Source organism: Lissotriton vulgaris, chromosome 9 (assembly GCF_964263255.1).
Source record: "Lissotriton vulgaris chromosome 9, aLisVul1.2, whole genome shotgun sequence".
NCBI classification, from domain to species: domain Eukaryota; kingdom Metazoa; phylum Chordata; class Amphibia; order Caudata; family Salamandridae; genus Lissotriton; species Lissotriton vulgaris.
This window is the reverse complement of record NC_141697.1, coordinates 1192455524-1192474599: the sequence shown is the minus strand read 5'-3', so window position 1 is coordinate 1192474599 and position 19076 is coordinate 1192455524. Positions and strand designations below refer to the sequence as shown.

Sequence of the window (19076 nt, the reverse complement as noted above, 5' to 3'; positions counted from 1 at the left end):
GATGATCTCCTGTCCTGGTTAATTTTGGCAACTTTCTGTACCATGTAATTGTCTATTGTATTAAGTGGAGCTGAGGATGTTTTCGCTTTAGACATTTTACAAGGTTGCAGCAATGCAGGTCCGTGGGGTTTTAAATCAATATGATATCCCAGGCACTTACAGGGATGAAGAGAGTGTATCACTTACTTGAGTGTTTTTGGGCAGCGTTCTTGGCCCTGCTCCTGCCTCTTCCTGCCGATGAGGGCCGTAGAGGGCCCGCCCTTTGCCCGGGCTTCGCTCCGGGCGTCCCGCTCGCATCCCGTGAATCAGGTTTCTGTGCCGCTTATGTGCGCCACCTGGCGCCCTCGCGTTGTCAGAAAGCGCGGCACCACCGCGTAGGCTGCCGGGAATTGTAGTCCCGGAGCGGCGGCGCGTGTAGTCAGCTGTTGGTTGACTCTTGGCGGTGGCGGCGTGCTTCAAGGTTCCTGGCTGCCTTGAAATGACTCCTGGCGGTGGCGGCGACTGTCAGGTAAGTGCAGGTTCGTCTCCCCAGGTGCACTGACCGGGCTCCGGGCCCCACCTGGCACCAGGGTAGGCGCTTCCACCCTGGGCTCTGTCCCCTGGCAAGCCCCACGGCCAAGGTCCCGGGTCGGGGTACACTGGGCCCAGGGAGGCCTCCCTCTGCTTCGCCTGCATTTAAGGTGGTTTTGGGCGCTGGCTCAAGGCCATTCGGGGCCACCCACGCCGGCCCATGCCTCAGGCCAGGTGTGGCTCCGAGCCACCGGTCTGTCAAGCCCCCGTACGCTCCAAGAACAAGCAGAAGTCCTGTTTGTTAAGGCACAGCATGACGAGATGACTGTTTTTTGAGCCCGGTCATCGGGTCACATGCAATACTTTCCAGAGGCACTACCAGATTGCTGAGGGACCCTGGAAGTCCAGATAAGAGTTTTTTTGCCTCCCCGATCCCAGCCAGGAGGCTGGGTGCATTTTCGCCTTCAGTCTCCACCGTCACTCAGTGCACACGGATTACAGGAAAGGGGGGTATTTTTGCTCTTGATTACTTGTGAGAGGGTATCTCAGAGCCCCATGAGGTTTTGCGGTTTTGAGGCAGGCAAAGCCAGGGCATTGGCCTGCCCACCGGGGCCCCCAGAGGCCTGGGTCCACACTTGCCTCCCAGCCCTTTCGTATAGGCGTTTCATCTCAGGCTGCCTTTCGTTGGAGCATGCTGGGACATGAAGCTGGCATCCCTGTGCAGGGCGGCCTGCCTGGAGAGGGGCCAGACGATGCTGTGTACTGCGATCAATTGGGCATGCTTGGTCTGTTTACATATGGACCGTTTGGCCAGCCTTGGCTGTTGTTTCAAGGAAAGCGCTTCCACCCTGCCAGGGACTGTCCGACTCGAGGGCATGCAGCTTGGTGGAGGCCCTTCCCCTACCCAGCAGAGTGAAGGCCAAGCAGCCATGGCAGCCTGCGCCCCCCCCCCCCAGTGGTCTGTCCAGAGTGGAGGGGGTCGGTGGTGCTAAGTCCTGGGCAGGCGCCTGGCGGTCCAGTTCCCTGTGTGCCACACTGTCACCCTCCGCCGCCCAGCGAATTTCGACAACAGCTCAGAACTACTGTTTCGTGGGGTGTCACTGAATCTTGCCTTGCTCAGGCTGTGCCTCGGCCCGCCTCTCTCTTACAGGAAGACGGCTGGGCCTGTCGGTGCCCGTGTGACTGCACCTGTCCTCCCAGCAAGTCCCCCAGGTGGGTGAACTTCCCCAGCAATGCTCTTGAGGGGTGCAAAGGTTGGTCATGGCTCCGAACAATCCTGTCCAGCAAGTGCGGCTACCTGGTTGATCCTTGCAGTAGCATATGCTTGTCTCAAAGATAAAGCCATGCATGTGTAAGTACACATGGCCCATACAGTGAAACTGCGAATGGCTCATTAAATCAGTTATGGTTCCTTTGATCACTCCATCTGTTACTTACTGATAACTGTGGTAATTCTAGAGCAAATACATGCCGATGAGGGGTGACCTCCCGGGATGCATGCATTTATCAGACCAAGACCAATCCGAGCTCACCCAGCTGCTTTGGTGACTCTAGATTACCTCGGGCTGATCGCATGTTCCTGTGATGCTGATGATATTTTCAGATGCCTGCCCTACCAACTTTAGATGATACTTTCTGTGCCTATCATGGTTACCACGGGTAACAGGAATCAGGGTTCGATTAAGTAGAGGGAGCCTGGGAAGTGGCTACACCATCCAAGGAAGGCAGCAGGTGCACGATTCACCTGCTCCCAACTCATGGAAGTCAACCAATCAAACAATCAATCAATCAATCAATCAATCAGGCATTCGTATAGCACGGCTACTCAACTGTGAGGGTCTCAAGGCGCTGGGGGTGGGCTGCTGCTGGTTGCACTGGGTGGAGGATCATGCAAAGAGCCAGGACTTGAGGCCCTTCTTGAATTGGGTCAGCAGCAGGCGTTGCCTGAGGTAGAGGGGCAGGGTGATCCAGGTCTTGGTGGTGAGGTAGGAGAATGAGCTTTCTCCATTTCTGGTCTTGTGGATCCTGGGCACAGAGGCTACGGTGAGTTGGACGGAGCAGAGTCATCTGGCTGGTATGTGTAATGCGAGGTTCAGGTATGCTGTTCCTTCATCGTGCAGTGCTTTGTAGGCGTGAGTGGAGACCTTGAAGGGGAATTTCTTGTTGACTTTGAGCCAGTGGAGTTTTCGGAGGTGTTGTATAATATGGTTGCGATTGGGGATGTTAAGATCAGTCTGGCTGTAGTTTCATGAGCTGTTTCTGGGTGACACTGGCGTAGAGTGCTTTGCCGTAGTCGAGTCTGCTGGTGATGATTGCGTGGGTGATCATCTTTTTGAATTCTTTGGGGATCCATCTGAATGTCTTTGGAAGCAGGCAGAGTGTGTGGAAGCAGTATGAGGGAATTGCGTTGATTTGGCAGTTTATTGTGAGCGATGGGTCAAGTATAATGCAGAGGTTACGTGCGTAGTCCATCAAGGCGGGGGGATCACAGAGCAGCTGGCCACCAGGATTCGTTCCAGGCTGAAGGGTGGCTTCCAGGTTGAGTAGTGATGAAAAATAACAATCCAGGACACTTTCAAGGCCCTGTTCTTGAAATGAGTACACTTTAAATCCTTTAACGAGGACCCATTGGAGGGCAAGTCTGAGGCTAGCAGCCATGGTAATTCCAGCTCCAATAGCGTATATTAAAGGTGCTGTAGTTAAAAAGCTAGTAGTTGGTTCTTGGGATTGAGCTGGTGGTCTGCAGCAAGGCGGGGTACCGCCTGTCCAGGCCCTGCCTCTCGGCCCCTCTTGATGCTCTTGACTGAGTGTCCTGGGGGTCCGAAGGGTTTACTTTGAAAAAATTAGAGTGTTCAAAGCAGACCGCCAACTGAATATTTCAGCTAGGAATAATGGAATAGGACTCTGGTTCAATTTTGTTGGTTTTCGGAACTGGGCCATGCTTAAGAGGGACTGGTGCATTCGTATTGTGCAGCTAGAGTTTAATTTCTTGGACTGGCTCAAGACTAGCCAAAGTGAAAGCTTTTGCCAAGAATGTTTTCTTGAATCAAGAATGAAAGTTGGATGTTCGAAGACTATCAGATGCCATCGTAGTTCCAACCTTAAACAATGCCGGCTAGCGATTCGGCAGTGTTATTTCCATGACTCACCGATAAGCTTCGGGGAAACCATAGTCTTTGGGTGCCTGGTGAAGTATGGTTGCAAAGCTGAAACTTAAAGGAATTGACGGAAGGGCACCACCAGGAGTCGAGCATACCAGCCTAATTTGACCCAACAGTGGAAACCTCACCTATCCCGGACATGGGAATGATTGTCAGATTGATAGCTGTTGATTGATTCTGTGGGTGGTGGTGCATGGCCGTTCTTAGTTGGTGGAACGATTTGTCTGGTTAATTTGTGTAACAAACGATACTCCTCCATGCTAATTAGTTATGCAACCCCCAGCTGTCGGCGTCCATCTTGTGCAGAGGGGTCTGGCCATCTGGTCACCATGCAGGTGAAACATGCCCCCATCCCTGCACCCAGTGGCTCAGGGACAGATGGGGAGGCCCACATGACGGTCAGCAAGTAGTAGCGGCAACCTCCCACATGCCCACATGAGGGACATGCCCACATGAGGGACAAATGGTGTTGAGTCTCATCTCTCTGTGTCCCTCGCTGTGCCCCTCTCTCTGCCCCCTCTGTGCTGCTCTCTGTACCCCTCTCTCATTGCCCATCTCTGTGCCCCTCTATATGCCCCCCCTGCCCTCTCTCTGCCTCTGTCTCCTCTCTTCCCCTCTCTCTGTCCCTCTCTTGTCATCTCTCTTTGCCCCTCGCTGTGCCCATCTCTTTGCCCCTCTCTCCGCCCCTTTCTGTGCCCCTCTCTCGACCTCTCTCTCTACGTGCCCCTCTCTGTGCCCTTCTTTGCCCCTCTCTGTGCCTTTTCCGTGCCCCTCTCTTTGCCTCTCTCTCTGTCCCTCTCTTGTCATCTCTTTGCCCCTCTCTTTGCCACTCTATGTGCCCCTCTCTGCCCCTCGCTTTGTGTCCTTCTCTCTCCCCATCCGTGCCCCTGTCTGTGTGTCTCTCTCTGCCCCTATCAATGTTCCTCTCTGTGCACCTATCTCATCCCCTCTCTATGCCTGTGTCTCTTCATCGCTCTGTGTCCCCCGCTGTGCCATTCTCTCTGCCCCCTCTGTGCACCTCTCTCTTTGCCCATCTCTGTTTCCCTCTCTCTACCTCTCTCTCTCTCTGCCCCTCTCTGTGGCCCTTTTCTTTTCCCCTCTCTCTGCATTTTCTGTGCCCCTATTTCTGACTCTCTCTCTCTGCCCCCTCTCTCTGTCCCTCTCTTTTCATCTCCTTGCCCCTTGCCCCTAGAGTTGCTGCATTTCTTTTCTTAACACCTTCACTGCGGCGGCTATTCCGCCGCAGTGCTAAGGGGGCTGGGCGGCCGCGCGGCGGCCGCATGCTGGTGACGGAACCGCTCCGTCACCAGCGTCGGTTGCGCTGTGCTTATGACGGAGCTGTTCCGTCATGGCCCGCCCCGCTCAATGGAACGCTCAGCGCAGGCGCGGAATTCGCACCGCGCAGGCGCTCCGAGCGGGCCATGACGGAACCGCTCCGTCATCAGCACAGCGCCACCGCAGCTGATGACGGAGCGGTTCCGTCATCAGCAGGCAAGGGGTTAATAAAGAGCAGCTGCAGGGTGATTGAGAGCCTTTGTTAAAGTTTATGGGTTAATTGTAGCGCCCGTCTGGAGCTGCAATTAACAAGAAAACTTTCAGATGAAGTGAAACGGGATGGCTAGGAGTGGGCGGTTCGCTGAGAGGCTTTTATAGGTGAAAAAAGTGATCACTGAACTTCTATCCAACTTTCAAATCCTTGAAAAAATACGAACAGACCAACATTACAACGCTAACAAGAGATCCATGAAAGCCTGCACCATCATTGCACTGGTACATCACCTAGTCCAGTGGAATGCTCAGGTCACAGATCATCATGCATAAAAAACACAGATGTCAGTTTCTCAAGACAATAATAGAACAATAATTAAGACCCTAAAAAAGACTCTGCTCCTCCACTGCTCAAGACTACTGTTACCATCATCAGTGTCTCACTGGGTCAAGGTTTATCTAGTCTATTCTTCATACTTGCCATAACGAGCACCTACATTAAAACAAGCATTTACAATGCAATGGTTTTGCCTTTGTTAAAGTTAGAGCTATTGGCATTGCTCTTGACATTATTTTTATTTATGTGTTTTTTTAAAAACATAAATAAATGGCATTGTCATTTACAATGCCAATAGCTTAATCGCTCGCAAATGCATGACCTCTTGCATTTTACACCCACACAGAGCCACACACGCAAAGCCACCCACACACACATAGAGTCACCCACTGAATCTGCACTCTGAATCTGCACTCTGAATCTGCACTCTGAATCTGCACTCTGAATCTGCACTCTGATATAGGTACCTATCCATATACATACATCTGAGCATAGGCGTATAGGTACCAATCCATATACATACATCTGAGCATAGGCGTATAGGTACCAATCCATATACATACATCTGAGCATAGGCGTATAGGTTCCAATCCATATACATACATCTGAGCATAGGCGTATAGGTACAAATCCATATACATACATCTGTGCATAGGAGTATATGCACCAATATAAATATATGACCTTTTGAAGATGGCACTAGTCAAGAAATATAAAAGAATACAATGACAGTGAGATAGATTAATTTGCACAGGATCACATAACTGGGGAAACAGAGGAGCTGTGATTGGAACTCCAGCTTCTTATACATATAGACGACTATCTAACCTCTGGGTTCAGATACATTTGATTTTGAATACGCTGTGTGCATTGCAAGAATAAACAACTTAAAACCCCACGTTATGCCCCAGCAGTGCGCTTCATTCTGTGAGTAATAAGTGTAGTTATTACAGAGTAGTTCTAACCAGACGCATACAGCGCCCAGCATGTATAGCGCTATCTTATGAGCACTGTGGGACCCATCCCTGCACGTGTTAAAGTGTAGGAAAGAGTAGAAAAGAGAGCAGCGCTGATCTGGAGCCTAACACGAGCACGCTTCGAATCCGCACATTTTTGTTTTTATTTCTCTCCGGGAGCAATTATTCTCACAATTATTCTCCTGTTTTTTACATATAATGACGGGGTGTTCTGTATTTATACACAACGCACAGAACACGGAGGCACAAATATATTGTTTCGAAGGCACGCTTACAAACTAGGGCTGCCCCCTCACACCAGTGACTTCTGTCCATGCGCTGCCACCCGTGACGCCATCGGTGATTTTATGTGTGAAGACATGAGCACTGCTCCGGAGGTTGTTTGTGCGAAATGTCTCTTCATAATGCCCCCATTTGTAAGTTTTTTTAAGTTTGCTCGCGCAATTAGCGGTTTCTAGCAATCCAGTCCACCAGGTGTATGCGAAACTGCAAACTAACAGAATACGTATGAAAGCAGTGCGCATTTATGTCACGATGTCAAGTAATGCGCGCCTGCCATGAAGAAATGAGCAGACACGGTTTGGTTCAAGAGGTGTACTGGGTGCAAACGAAACAGCAAGGCTGCGATGTAAAACGCAACAGACCATTGTAGCGAGAGGGGACGGTTATAGGCGCATTACCGAGGTGCCCCCCACAACGCCCGCACCTGAGTTGACTTAGCGTGCCTTGTGTACACTCATTGCTTAGCGCTCTGTCTTACGTCAACACACACCATTAATCACCGCCGACCATTGAGGCAGCAAAACAAAGAGGCTACCCCCTCTTACCTGGATAAGTTGGATCAATGCATTTAAAATTAATATACTGCCCAGGATATAAAAACTCCCATCCCCTACCTGTGAAGCTTTAGCCATGACCACAAAAAGGAAGTTACAGAAGGTAATTAACTTGTCTCCTGATGGATACCACTCAGATTCCACACCTGTAGAATAGATACCATCGCAGGACACATGTTATATGATACGCTGCACACGTCGATGCCACCTACCAGTTTCCCGAGCCGACGATGCAGACCTTGAGAGGCGGCATGTTTCTTCTCTTAAGCACCGGCAGCCTCACTGTGATGCAGGCGTTTGTTTACACGCGTGACTGAGGGGAGGAGCTGTGTCGTCACAGAAGACGGCCGGAGCAGGAAGGCGATGCAGCAGAGCAGATTAACTGGCATTGTAGAGCAGGAACGAACCAGACGCATACAGCGCCCAGCATGTATAGCGCTATCTTATGAGCACTGTGGGACCCATCCCTGCACCTGTTAAAGTGTAGGAAAGAGTAGAAAAGAGAGCAGCGCTGATCTGGAGCCTAACACGAGCACGCTTCGAATCCGCACATTTTTGTTTTTATTTCTCTCCGGGAGCAATTATTCTCACTATTATTCTCCTGTTTTTTACATATAATGACGGGGTGTTCTGTATTTATACACAACGCACAGAACACGGAGGCACAAATATATTGTTTCGAAGGCACGCTTACAAACTAGGGCTGCCCCCTCACACCAGTGACTTCTGTCCATGCGCTGCCACCCGTGACGCCATCGGTGATTTTATGTGTGAAGACATGAGCACTGCTCCGGAGGTTGTTTGTGCGAAATGTCTCTTCATAATGCCCCCATTTGTACGTTTTTTTAAGTTTGCTCGCGCAATTAGCGGTTTCTAGCAATCCAGTCCACCAGGTGTATGCGAAACTGCAAACTAACAGAATACGTATGAAATCAGTGCGCATTTATGTCACGATGTCAAGTAATGCGCGCCTGCCATGAAGAAATGAGCAGACACGGTTTGGTTCAAGAGGTGTACTGGGTGCAAACGAAACAGCAAGGCTGCGATGTAAAACGCAACAGACCATTGTAGCGAGAGGGGACGGTTATAGGCGCATTACCGAGGTGCCCCCCACAACGCCCGCACCTGAGTTGACTTAGCGTGCCTTGTGTACACTCATTGCTTAGCGCTCTGTCTTACGTCAACACACACCATTAATCACCGCCGACCATTGAGGCAGCAAAACAAAGAGGCTACCCCCTCTTACCTGGATAAGTTGGATCAATGCATTTAAAATTAATATACTGCCCAGGATATAAAAACTCCCATCCCCTACCTGTGAAGCTTTAGCCATGACCACAAAAAGGAAGTTACAGAAGGTAATTAACTTGTCTCCTGATGGATACCACTCAGATTCCACACCTGTAGAATAGATACCATCGCAGGACACATGTTATATGATACGCTGCACACGTCGATGCCACCTACCAGTTTCCTGAGCCGACGATGCAGACCTTGAGAGGCGGCATGTTTCTTCTCTTAAGCACCGGCAGCCTCACTGTGATGCAGGCGTTTGTTTACACGCGTGACTGAGGGGAGGAGCTGTGTCGTCACAGAAGACGGCCGGAGCAGGAAGGCGATGCAGCAGAGCAGATTAACGGTCATTGTAGAGCGGGAACGGGGGCCGGAGACACGGGGGGGCGGGAACGGGCATTGTAGAGCGGGAAAGGGGGCCCGGAGACACGGAGAGCGGGAGGGGGGCGGGAACGGGCATTGTAGAGGAAAGCACGGTCACCAGCGGGGACGGGAGACGCTGCGAGCAGGAGAGGGGGTGGGAACAGCGGGAAATTAAAGCAAGCACTCACCTGGACTTCTTCCGGGTGCCTTCAATGCCGGAACAGATTCGGGGGCGTTCCCGGGGTCGCGTGACGTCGGCAAAAGCCAAAGAATCTCGGGAACGCCCCCGTGTCTGGTCCGGCATTGACGGACAGGCCCCTCGTCCAATGGCTAGGCTCCATTTATGGAGCCAGCCAATGAATGACGAGGGCCGACCCAAACCCACACTACAGTACTCATTAGTTTTCGCCTGCGCGAAAAAGCTGCGCAGAAGCGCAGCTTTCGCCAGGCAAAACCTAAAAAAGAGAAATACCACAAACATTCCCCCTTTCTTCCTTCCTCTGACCCCATTAAACGTGAAAAGAATAAGCAATTTGAAAAATATTTAGAAGCAAGCCAACTGTTAAATTCCCATTAGTCACTTTTCTGTCCCAACCACAGTACGGAAGCTGCACTACTAGATGTATGGCTTGCTCCTATAACAAGAGCAATAACAGGTCTGTGGTGCCCTTAGATGTCCGGGGCTGCACGTGCACTACATTGAACAGATCAGCGTGGGTCTACCCTTCGCTAACAGGTGCAGGTAACCTGCTGAACCCCGTTCGCGATAGGGATGGGGGATTGCAATTATTTCCCATTAACAAGTAATTCCCAGTAAGTGCGGGTCATAAGCTTGCATTGATTAGGTCCCTGCCCTCTGTACACACTGCCCAATGCTACTACTGATTGGTTGGTTTAGCGAGGTCCTCGGATCAGCCCTGCTGGGGTCGTTAATGGCCCTGGCAGAGCCCTGAGAAGATGATCAAACTTGACTTTCTACAGGAAGTAAAAGTTGGAACAAGGTTTCTGTAGGTGAACCTGCGGAAGGATCATTAATGGCAGATCGGCCTGAGCTGCTGACAGCACCAGTCTGAAACCCTCGGCCGCCTCCCAGATGGAACATGTAACTGTAGTCACAGGGCCTGACCCTGCCCTTGCATGCCCTGTCCAGTGGAGTGGTCTACAGCCACTGGGGCACTTCGGTGTGGACCTGGTGTGGGGTGAGAACCTTCTGATGAACGTGTGAAGCCCTGGGGATATGGTTGGCCCCTGACCTCTCCCCCTCTGGAAGAGAAGCAGCTGTACCTGTTACTGGACCCGGGCTCCTCTCGGTGGAAAGTGTGCAGGATGGGGAGCCACCTGGCTCTTCCCTTCTGGTGCCTCCGACCAGGGCAGGGGGTGGGCTACCCACCAGCCTGCCGGCATGACTTGGTGCTGCCACCCAAGCCGGGGACTGATGACACCGCAGGGATTGACCCTGGTGGTGGGTGGCTGATGTAAAGGTGGTGCGACCCTCCCTTGTTGCCAGGTACACAAATTGTCCTGGTCATGTGTGGCTGGGCTGAGGTTTTGCAGACTTGTGCGGTCCCTCCTGGTCCTCTGGGAGGGACCAGCGGTGGTGGGGATTGCTGCTCACGTCGATTTGGTAGCACCCCTTGTTGTAAATATTTTTGTCCACCCTAAGCGTGGAAGGGTATTCTCAGATGTGAGACCCTTGCTCATTGCACCATCAGGATTCAAGCAAACCGGGCCGAAGACGGCTGTAATGCCAGAAACCGGTCCCCGGGAGCTTGTTTCCTTCCCAGTGTAAGAATTGGCTTTTGTAGTTTGGTTTGCCCTGTTCCCATCATGCACTGGGACAGGAACAGACTAATTTGCATACAGCCAGGTTCTGAAACTGGGATGGTGCAGTGAGCTAAAAAACGGTGTTGGATCTAGCCCTGATCTCTTGACTGGGTGAGAGCTTTCTGCTTAATTCAGAGACTCTGTCCCTCACCACCCCTTGTTGTAAATATTTTTGTCCACCCTAAGCGTGGAAGGGTATTCTCAGATGTGAGACCCTTGCTCATTGCACCATCAGGATTCAAGCAAACCGGGCCGAAGACGGCTGTAATGCCAGAAACCGGTCCCCGGGAGCTTGTTTCCTTCCCAGTGTAAGAATTGGCTTTTGTAGTTTGGTTTGCCCTGTTCCCATCATGCACTGGGACAGGAACAGACTAATTTGCATACAGCCAGGTTCTGAAACTGGGATGGTGCAGTGAGCTAAAAAACGGTGTTGGATCTAGCCCTGATCTCTTGACTGGGTGAGAGCTTTCTGCTTAATTCAGAGACTCTGTCCCTCACCACCCCTTGTTGTAAATATTTTTGTCCACCCTAAGCGTGGAAGGGTATTCTCAGATGTGAGACCCTTGCTCATTGCACCATCAGGATTCAAGCAAACCGGGCCGAAGACGGCTGTAATGCCAGAAACCGGTCCCCGGGAGCTTGTTTCCTTCCCAGTGTAAGAATTGGCTTTTGTAGTTTGGTTTGCCCTGTTCCCATCATGCACTGGGACAGGAACAGACTAATTTGCATACAGCCAGGTTCTGAAACTGGGATGGTGCAGTGAGCTAAAAAACGGTGTTGGATCTAGCCCTGATCTCTTGACTGGGTGAGAGCTTTCTGCTTAATTCAGAGACTCTGTCCCTCACCACCCCTTGTTGTAAATATTTTTGTCCACCCTAAGCGTGGAAGGGTATTCTCAGATGTGAGACCCTTGCTCATTGCACCATCAGGATTCAAGCAAACCGGGCCGAAGACGGCTGTAATGCCAGAAACCGGTCCCCGGGAGCTTGTTTCCTTCCCAGTGTAAGAATTGGCTTTTGTAGTTTGGTTTGCCCTGTTCCCATCATGCACTGGGACAGGAACAGACTAATTTGCATACAGCCAGGTTCTGAAACTGGGATGGTGCAGTGAGCTAAAAAACGGTGTTGGATCTAGCCCTGATCTCTTGACTGGGTGAGAGCTTTCTGCTTAATTCAGAGACTCTGTCCCCCACCACCCCTTGTTGTAAATATTTTTGTCCACCCTAAGCGTGGAAGGGTATTCTCAGATGTGAGACCCTTGCTCATTGCACCATCAGGATTCAAGCAAACCGGGCCGAAGACGGCTGTAATGCCAGAAACCGGTCCCCGGGAGCTTGTTTCCTTCCCAGTGTAAGAATTGGCTTTTGTAGTTTGGTTTGCCCTGTTCCCATCATGCACTGGGACAGGAACAGACTAATTTGCATACAGCCAGGTTCTGAAACTGGGATGGTGCAGTGAGCTAAAAAACGGTGTTGGATCTAGCCCTGATCTCTTGACTGGGTGAGAGCTTTCTGCTTAATTCAGAGACTCTGTCCCTCACCACCCCTTGTTGTAAATACACGTCGATTTGGTAGCACCCATACATGTGGGGCAGGAAAGAGGGTCTCCCAGGCTGAGTGCCTATTAACGCTCTTCAGAGGGGAAGCCTTGAACCGAGTGCGGACGGAAGGGGGCCACCTGCATCTCCCTTTGTGCACCACATGTTTCTGGGGTACCTCTTGCTAAATAATTTGTAGATGACCTGCCACCAGGTTATCGGGAGGGATGTGGAGGGGGGAAATGTGGGCATATGGGAGGTTGCCTCTACCACTTGCTGACCGTCACATGGGCCTCATCCTCCTGTCCCTAAGCCACTGGGTGCAGGGATGGGATCATGTTTCACTTGCAGGGTGACCAGATGGCCAGGCCCCTCTGCACAAGTCGCTGTGAGGCAAGCAGCCCCAGGAAGTTGTCTCCTGAGCACTGCCTCAGAGTGCATGACTACTCTTGTCAACGTTGGACAGCCGTGTGACTGGGTCCTTCGTCTAGTCGTCCCAGGCCATCTGGTCACTAGGTCATCTTGGGGCATCTGGTTGCCATGCTGCACGACCAGATGGCCTGCCAGTCAGCCGGCCGGGCTAACTCCAACTTTTGTGCTTCCTCCAGGGTTCTGTATGCCCCCGCTTTGTGGGGTCTTAATAGTCGAGGAAAATGGCTTCCCAATCAGCACAGCGAGGAGAGGATGTGGCCTGGGCTTAACCCTCCTTGGCTCCCCAGGCTCCAAGAAGGTGGGAGGCACCCACCCAAGGCAGCACCCTGAACCCACGGTATGGCAGTGACAGTACCCAGGGCATGATGGCTGCAGGCCCTGGGAGGACTTTGTTTCTTCCTGTACTGGGTTTGGGGTAAAGAGCGGAGGCCAGCCCGGCATGAAGGCCCAGTCCCGCACCCCCGATTGCTGCGCTGAAACACGAGCCCGGGAGAGCTCTGAGAAGCTCTCAGCATATGCCTGGGCCGGATCTCGAATGGCAGCGACTATCGAAGTCCCGCGCCACCCACGAGGTACCATCGGCAGGCTTGTCGGAAGGCTTAGCATTTTCCTAAGAATAATCAGGGCCTGGCAAAGGGGAAGTGTCAGGCCCAGGAAGCCCTCACACTGCCTTTTCTGGCAGAGAGGCAACCCGTGGTCGTGTCCTTGGTCAGTGCCTTGACAGGGCCCGGGCTCCATGCCCTGGCCCTCCATGCTGCCAAGCGTGCAGCAGGGCGAAACGGACCCTGCAATTTCCGACATGGGTCCTGCCTGGGTAAGGTCCAGACCGGACTCTGGTCGATCGGGCATAGTTGGGCCTATTTGGCAACTGTGGGCAGCTTGGTTGGAAACACCTGACTGTGGCTCCGGTGAGGGCTTCAGACCCACAGGACAGGGCTCCGTAGGTTCAGGGAGCCAAAAGATCTAGGTCTGTGAATCCCCCAGGGGCCTGGGTTCCCTTCTCCGAGCCGCGGTGTCGTAAAACGGATGCTGCCCCTGTGTGGACGATTTCAGAGGATATGAACGGGGTCCTGGGCCCCCGCCTGGCCATGGGGTGAGCACCCTGGTCCGGGGCTCCCTTCTCCAGCCTGCCTCGTAGCAAAGGACACTGGACCGGGTCCCGCAGTCCCATGGAGGCTTCCCCCTTGGCTGGGCTCAGAAGCATGGAATGGGTCTGGGGCTCCAGAGGTTCCTGCACTTGCTACTCCTGATGAGGTATTGAAGTGCTTTTTCAGCAAGTAGCATCCTACTCTGAAACCCATAAGGGATTAGTGGTGAATTAGTAAAGTTAATTATGAAATTCATTTGAATTTTGGACATGTTAGTCTGTTATTTAGATTGTAAAGGATAGTGGAGGGATAGAAAAGGGAAGGATTAAAAAAATGTTTTGTTTGTTTTTGAGCTCATAGCAGTAGGAGGAGGCTTGGGATGAGTAAAGGGCAGGTGGAGGGAGAAGAGTTAGAGGGAAGGGTTTAGAAAGGCTAGTTTTGGGGGATCAGAATAGTAAAAGAGGTTTGAGATGATACAAGGAAGGGTAGAGTAGGGAATAGTCTAGAAAGGATTATTTTGGGGATCATAGTAGTGGTATGGGGTTTGGGATGAATGAGAGAGTGGAGGTAGAGGATATATTGATAGAGGTATAGGGTGAGAAACAGGGTAATGCATTGGAAAGAGTAATAGAAAGAGGTTTGAGAAGAGTCAGAGAGGTGAGGTAGAGGATACTTTGAGAGTGGTATAGGGTGAGAAATAAGATAGTGCATTGGATATGCTGAATTAGAAGAAAATGAAAAAAATATATAGATCCATAAGTACATGGAGGGCATATAGATGGATAGGTAGTATAAGTAGATTAAAGATGCATTAAATAAACTCCAGCTTTCAAGTGTTGTTGTACTTTAAATTAATTTTCTTTGTTTTGCATTCAATAGTGGAGCAATTGTAGATAAATAGTTATGATAAAAGATGTACTTATTTATGCAGTTACTTATATAATACATGTTAAAAACATAGAATAATGTAACTACCAGGAATATGTACATTTGTGAAGCAAAACTAATGAATATCTATAGTTTTGAAAAACATAATGAATCTACGGTTATATAAAGCAATGCACATATATAGGTCAATATCTACAGTACGAATACATGCTTATATACAGCGGAATATGCTGTATATTTCTGTTTGCGTGTGGTGGTTATGTGGGGAAGAGCCAATTCTTGAGTAGTTTTCAGAAGATAAGCTGGTTATCCATGGATCTTATGTTGAGTCCCATAGTTTGACTGCTTGAACAGAGAAGGATGTGCCACCCATGAATAGCTTTCAGGTATACACCAGGGGTTTCACACCCAATTCTATCACTAACTGGAAGGAGGTGGAACACACAAAAACATTTGGAGAAATAGGCTATATCCCAGTAAAATCCCAAAATTGAAGGCTGGGAAGATGGTGATTTTTGCACCTCAAACCCTTTGATGAAGTCATTTGCAGGGAAAGAAAACGGACGCTTTCTTCTGCCGCACTTGTTTCCGAAAACCCCTCACATTTAGCTGTATTTTGGCAAATTTCTCGGTCAACCTCTGGGGGATTCTGCATACCCTGAGTACCTTTGGAATCCCCAGGATGTTGGCAAAAAGGACGCAAATTGGGCATGGATATCTTAAGTGGGAAAAAAAGTTATTGTGGCCTTAGGGCTAATTACCCCAAATAGTAAAAAAAAGGGCTTATCGCAGGGCAGGGAAAAGGCCTGACAGCGAAGGGGTTAATTTAGTGCTATCGTCGGGCAGCTACCAACTGAACTTAATAACATGTTTCAATCCTGTGCTAGAACAATTTCAGAGAACCACGACCACCAGGGCCATCCTGGGTGCCATGCTTGATTCCTGCACTCCTCTGCAGTCCTGGAGGTTATAAATATCCCACAGGGAAGACATGTTTCATCTGCTTGCAGTTACTTTGGCTGGCACAGAGAATCCGGATTAAGTCACTCATCACACTTGACCGCAGCGGCGGCCTGACTATGGAAGCACAATCTACCTCAACCTACCAGATAAGCTCATAAGATGAGTTCAGCCAGTGCGGAATGCTGCAGCTCAACTTGTCATGTGCTCCAGACACTGACTACATTACCTCAATTCTTAGAAGTATCCATGGATTCTGGTTAAGAAAGCAGTTTTACCAAAGGCTTTAGCTTATATCTCTTCTTCATCCTTCTTGACTGCTAAATTCTAGTTAAACATCCTCAGGTCAGTTTCTATGAAACCTTCCCCAGTCTAAATCTGTTTCGGCCGGCGATAGGACCATTCCTATTGCAGCAGCGAAAGAGTGGAACAAACTGTCCATGAAACTCCTTGGAACTCGCTCTATCTTCTCTCCTAGACATTTGGAAAAACCTGGAAACTCTGGTTTAATCAGTAAAGTATAAAATGGAGTAAGATGCCTGCTTTATATCTATCAATATTATCTTGTATAGTGCCTAGAAGCTTTGGTATATCTTTGCTTCACAAATGGTAATAACCTAATATAACACTATTCGAAAGACCGGTTACAGACATTACATCCAGCGAGAGATCTTAGATGTAGTCACTGTGCATTTTGACATTATCATAACATATTTTGCTTTAGAAAGATGCTATAAACACTTTTCTGTTAGTATGTTATGTTCTTCTAGTGCTTGGATGTCCGAAGGTCTGAGGCGCTCTATAAATAACTATGAAAACAGACATGATGATGAAACATTTCTCTTCAACAGTGTCTCCAGCTACCATATAAAAAATAGAAGTTTTAAAATCACTTACTCATTTGCAACACTACAAAGATTAGTTAAATCAATTTATGTGCACCAGCGAGGTTTGTGTGTCAGAATACCACGTCAGAAGTATCATCTGACATAAATATTGCGATTTAAATATAATATATATATAATATATATACATGGCAGCCAGAGAAGGAAAATATCTTTAGAGTCCTTCTTCGCCCCTCTCTATTCTCAATCACCAATCAGGAGAGACTATTCCCTTTAAAAACAAGCCGCGCATATGTGAACTTTCTTTACACCTTCCAGCACTGATGAAGGCTACGGCTGAAACGCGTCTGCTAATTTAATAAAGGTGTTTCTCAACTTACCCCCGAGAGTGCCTATGCCTGCTTTATGTGTGCAAGCGTTGGAGCTGATATATATATATATATATATATATATATATATATATATATATATATATATATATATATATCCAAGGAAACAAAGTTCGTCGTGCGCTCTCAGTCAATCAGGCAAAGGAATCCAAAGTGTAAGATAAGCAGTTTATTTACAATATATATATATATATATATATATATATATATATATATATATATATATATATATATATATATATATATATATATATATATATATATATATATATATATTTGTAGTGGGTGTAGATTTTCTAATATTAACCATAATTGGGGACTATTCTCGTGAACAATATTTAGGACTCCATGTTTGTGCCAGACTATGTTCTGAAAACAATATTCCGGTCCTATAGGGGAGAGAGAAACTGCAGACCACATATCACTGTACAGAACATTGACTGTTGACCTTGAGTAGAAGGGACTTTATTGTCCTTTTATAATACTAATATTAATTGTATTTACTATCAATGGGAAGCACAGTAGAGAGAGTGAATCATATGTAAACAGATCTACCTTCAGGGGAGCAGAGGTGGACCCTTTTCTGAATTTCTCAGCGATGCTAAAATGATTTCATCCTTTTCTGATTATGTCAATATTTTAATGATGCCTTAAGTTGGCAAATGAAGGCTGAAGCTCCTTGGGGTGACTGGCAAAGTCCATGGACACTAAGGGCCCGATTCACAGAACTAACTTAAGACAAAATCCTAAACTTACTACTTTTGGTATTCACAGAAGTTAGGATTTTGTCTTAAGGTTGTCTTAAGACAGACTTAAGACAGACTTAAGTTAGGATTTTGTCTTAAGTCTATTTTAAGACAAACTTAAAACAAAATCCTAACTTCTATGAATACCAAAAGTAGTACATTTAGGATTTTGTCTGAAGTTACTTCTGTGAATCGGGCCCTAATGGGTTAATCTGTTCACACTACCCAGCATGCTCGCCTCCAGAGTCAGATGCAGCCTCTGAGCACCAGGAGTGATGGAAGGTAGTGTGTGCAGAGCAGTGTCAGCCTCTCATCAGTGAATGCCACTGGATTGGTTCTTAGCTCCATTCCTAAAATCAATGGCTAGCAGGTCGATCCCTTTCATGGCGGCACAGGATTTAAAACTTCGGGGCAGATTTACAAGCCCCATGCACTACTTTTGCGCTGTGTCACTTTTGTGACGCAACGGTGGCCTAAAAAATGCAGCAAATTTACAACGTGATGCATCTAGGGAGATGCATCACGTTGTAAAGCCCTGCATGACATTATACCTGCGTCAGGTATATTGTATGCAGGGTGGGCATTCCCATGCAGAAAAGCCTCGTAAAAGTGACGCAGTGAAATCTACAAGATTTCACTGTGTGACTTTTAGGATGCTACTGCGTCAAAACCTTACGCCTGCTTCAAGCAGGCGTAAAGGAGTAGGCAGTGTATTGGGAACAGGCTGAAACACGTATTGCTGGAGTTGCGTTGTGCTTGCGACACAACTCCAGCCATGCGTGACTTTTCCGCTAACATTTGCGTCAGAATTTCTGATGCTTCTGTCAATCCTTGATCCATAGAGCGCCGTATTGTAAATACGGCGCATCTATGATGGCGCAAGGGTTTTTTCACGCAGGCTCAGGGAAACTGATACACCTGTACAGATGCTTCAGTTTCTTGTAAATCTGCCTCTTCGTTCTTATAGAATGGTTTACAGTCATGTAGAACTGGGGAGTCACAGAGCCAATGTTCAGAGGTTTGGGTCTGTTCTGACCATGTGGAAAAGAAGTGCTGTTACCAGCAAATGTTCTGGGATAAAACTGAAACTGGGAGGACCTTTTAACTCAATAAAACAGAAGCATGTGGGGTGAGTTGTCTTCACGGTTGTATATGGGCCAGGGCTGGCGTCTGTGGGAGAGAGCTGAGAGCCTTGTTGGCAGCTCCCTGTTCCATAAACAATGCTTATCGCACGCCACTTTACTCCATAGAAACACTGTTTATAGAGCCATGTAAACAAAGAGATCTTTTCTGTACAGAGGGAAACTTTTATGGGCCAGCAAACAAACAATTAGTGCTCATTGTCACAATGAACCCAACTGTACTTTGTCCTACTGTGAGGTGAATTACCCAAATGTTCAGAA

General features: G+C 48.7%; 1 protein-coding gene and 1 pseudogene across 1 annotated transcript in view; both read left to right on the top strand.

Annotated features, from left to right (window-relative positions):
- Nucleotides 1-19076, top strand: part of SLC6A6 (solute carrier family 6 member 6) — a 291079-nt gene that overhangs the window by 27761 nt on the left and 244242 nt on the right. The gene's annotated exons all lie outside the window — the stretch shown is intronic.
- On the top strand, nucleotides 1808-3696 carry LOC147693017 (18S ribosomal RNA; annotated as a pseudogene).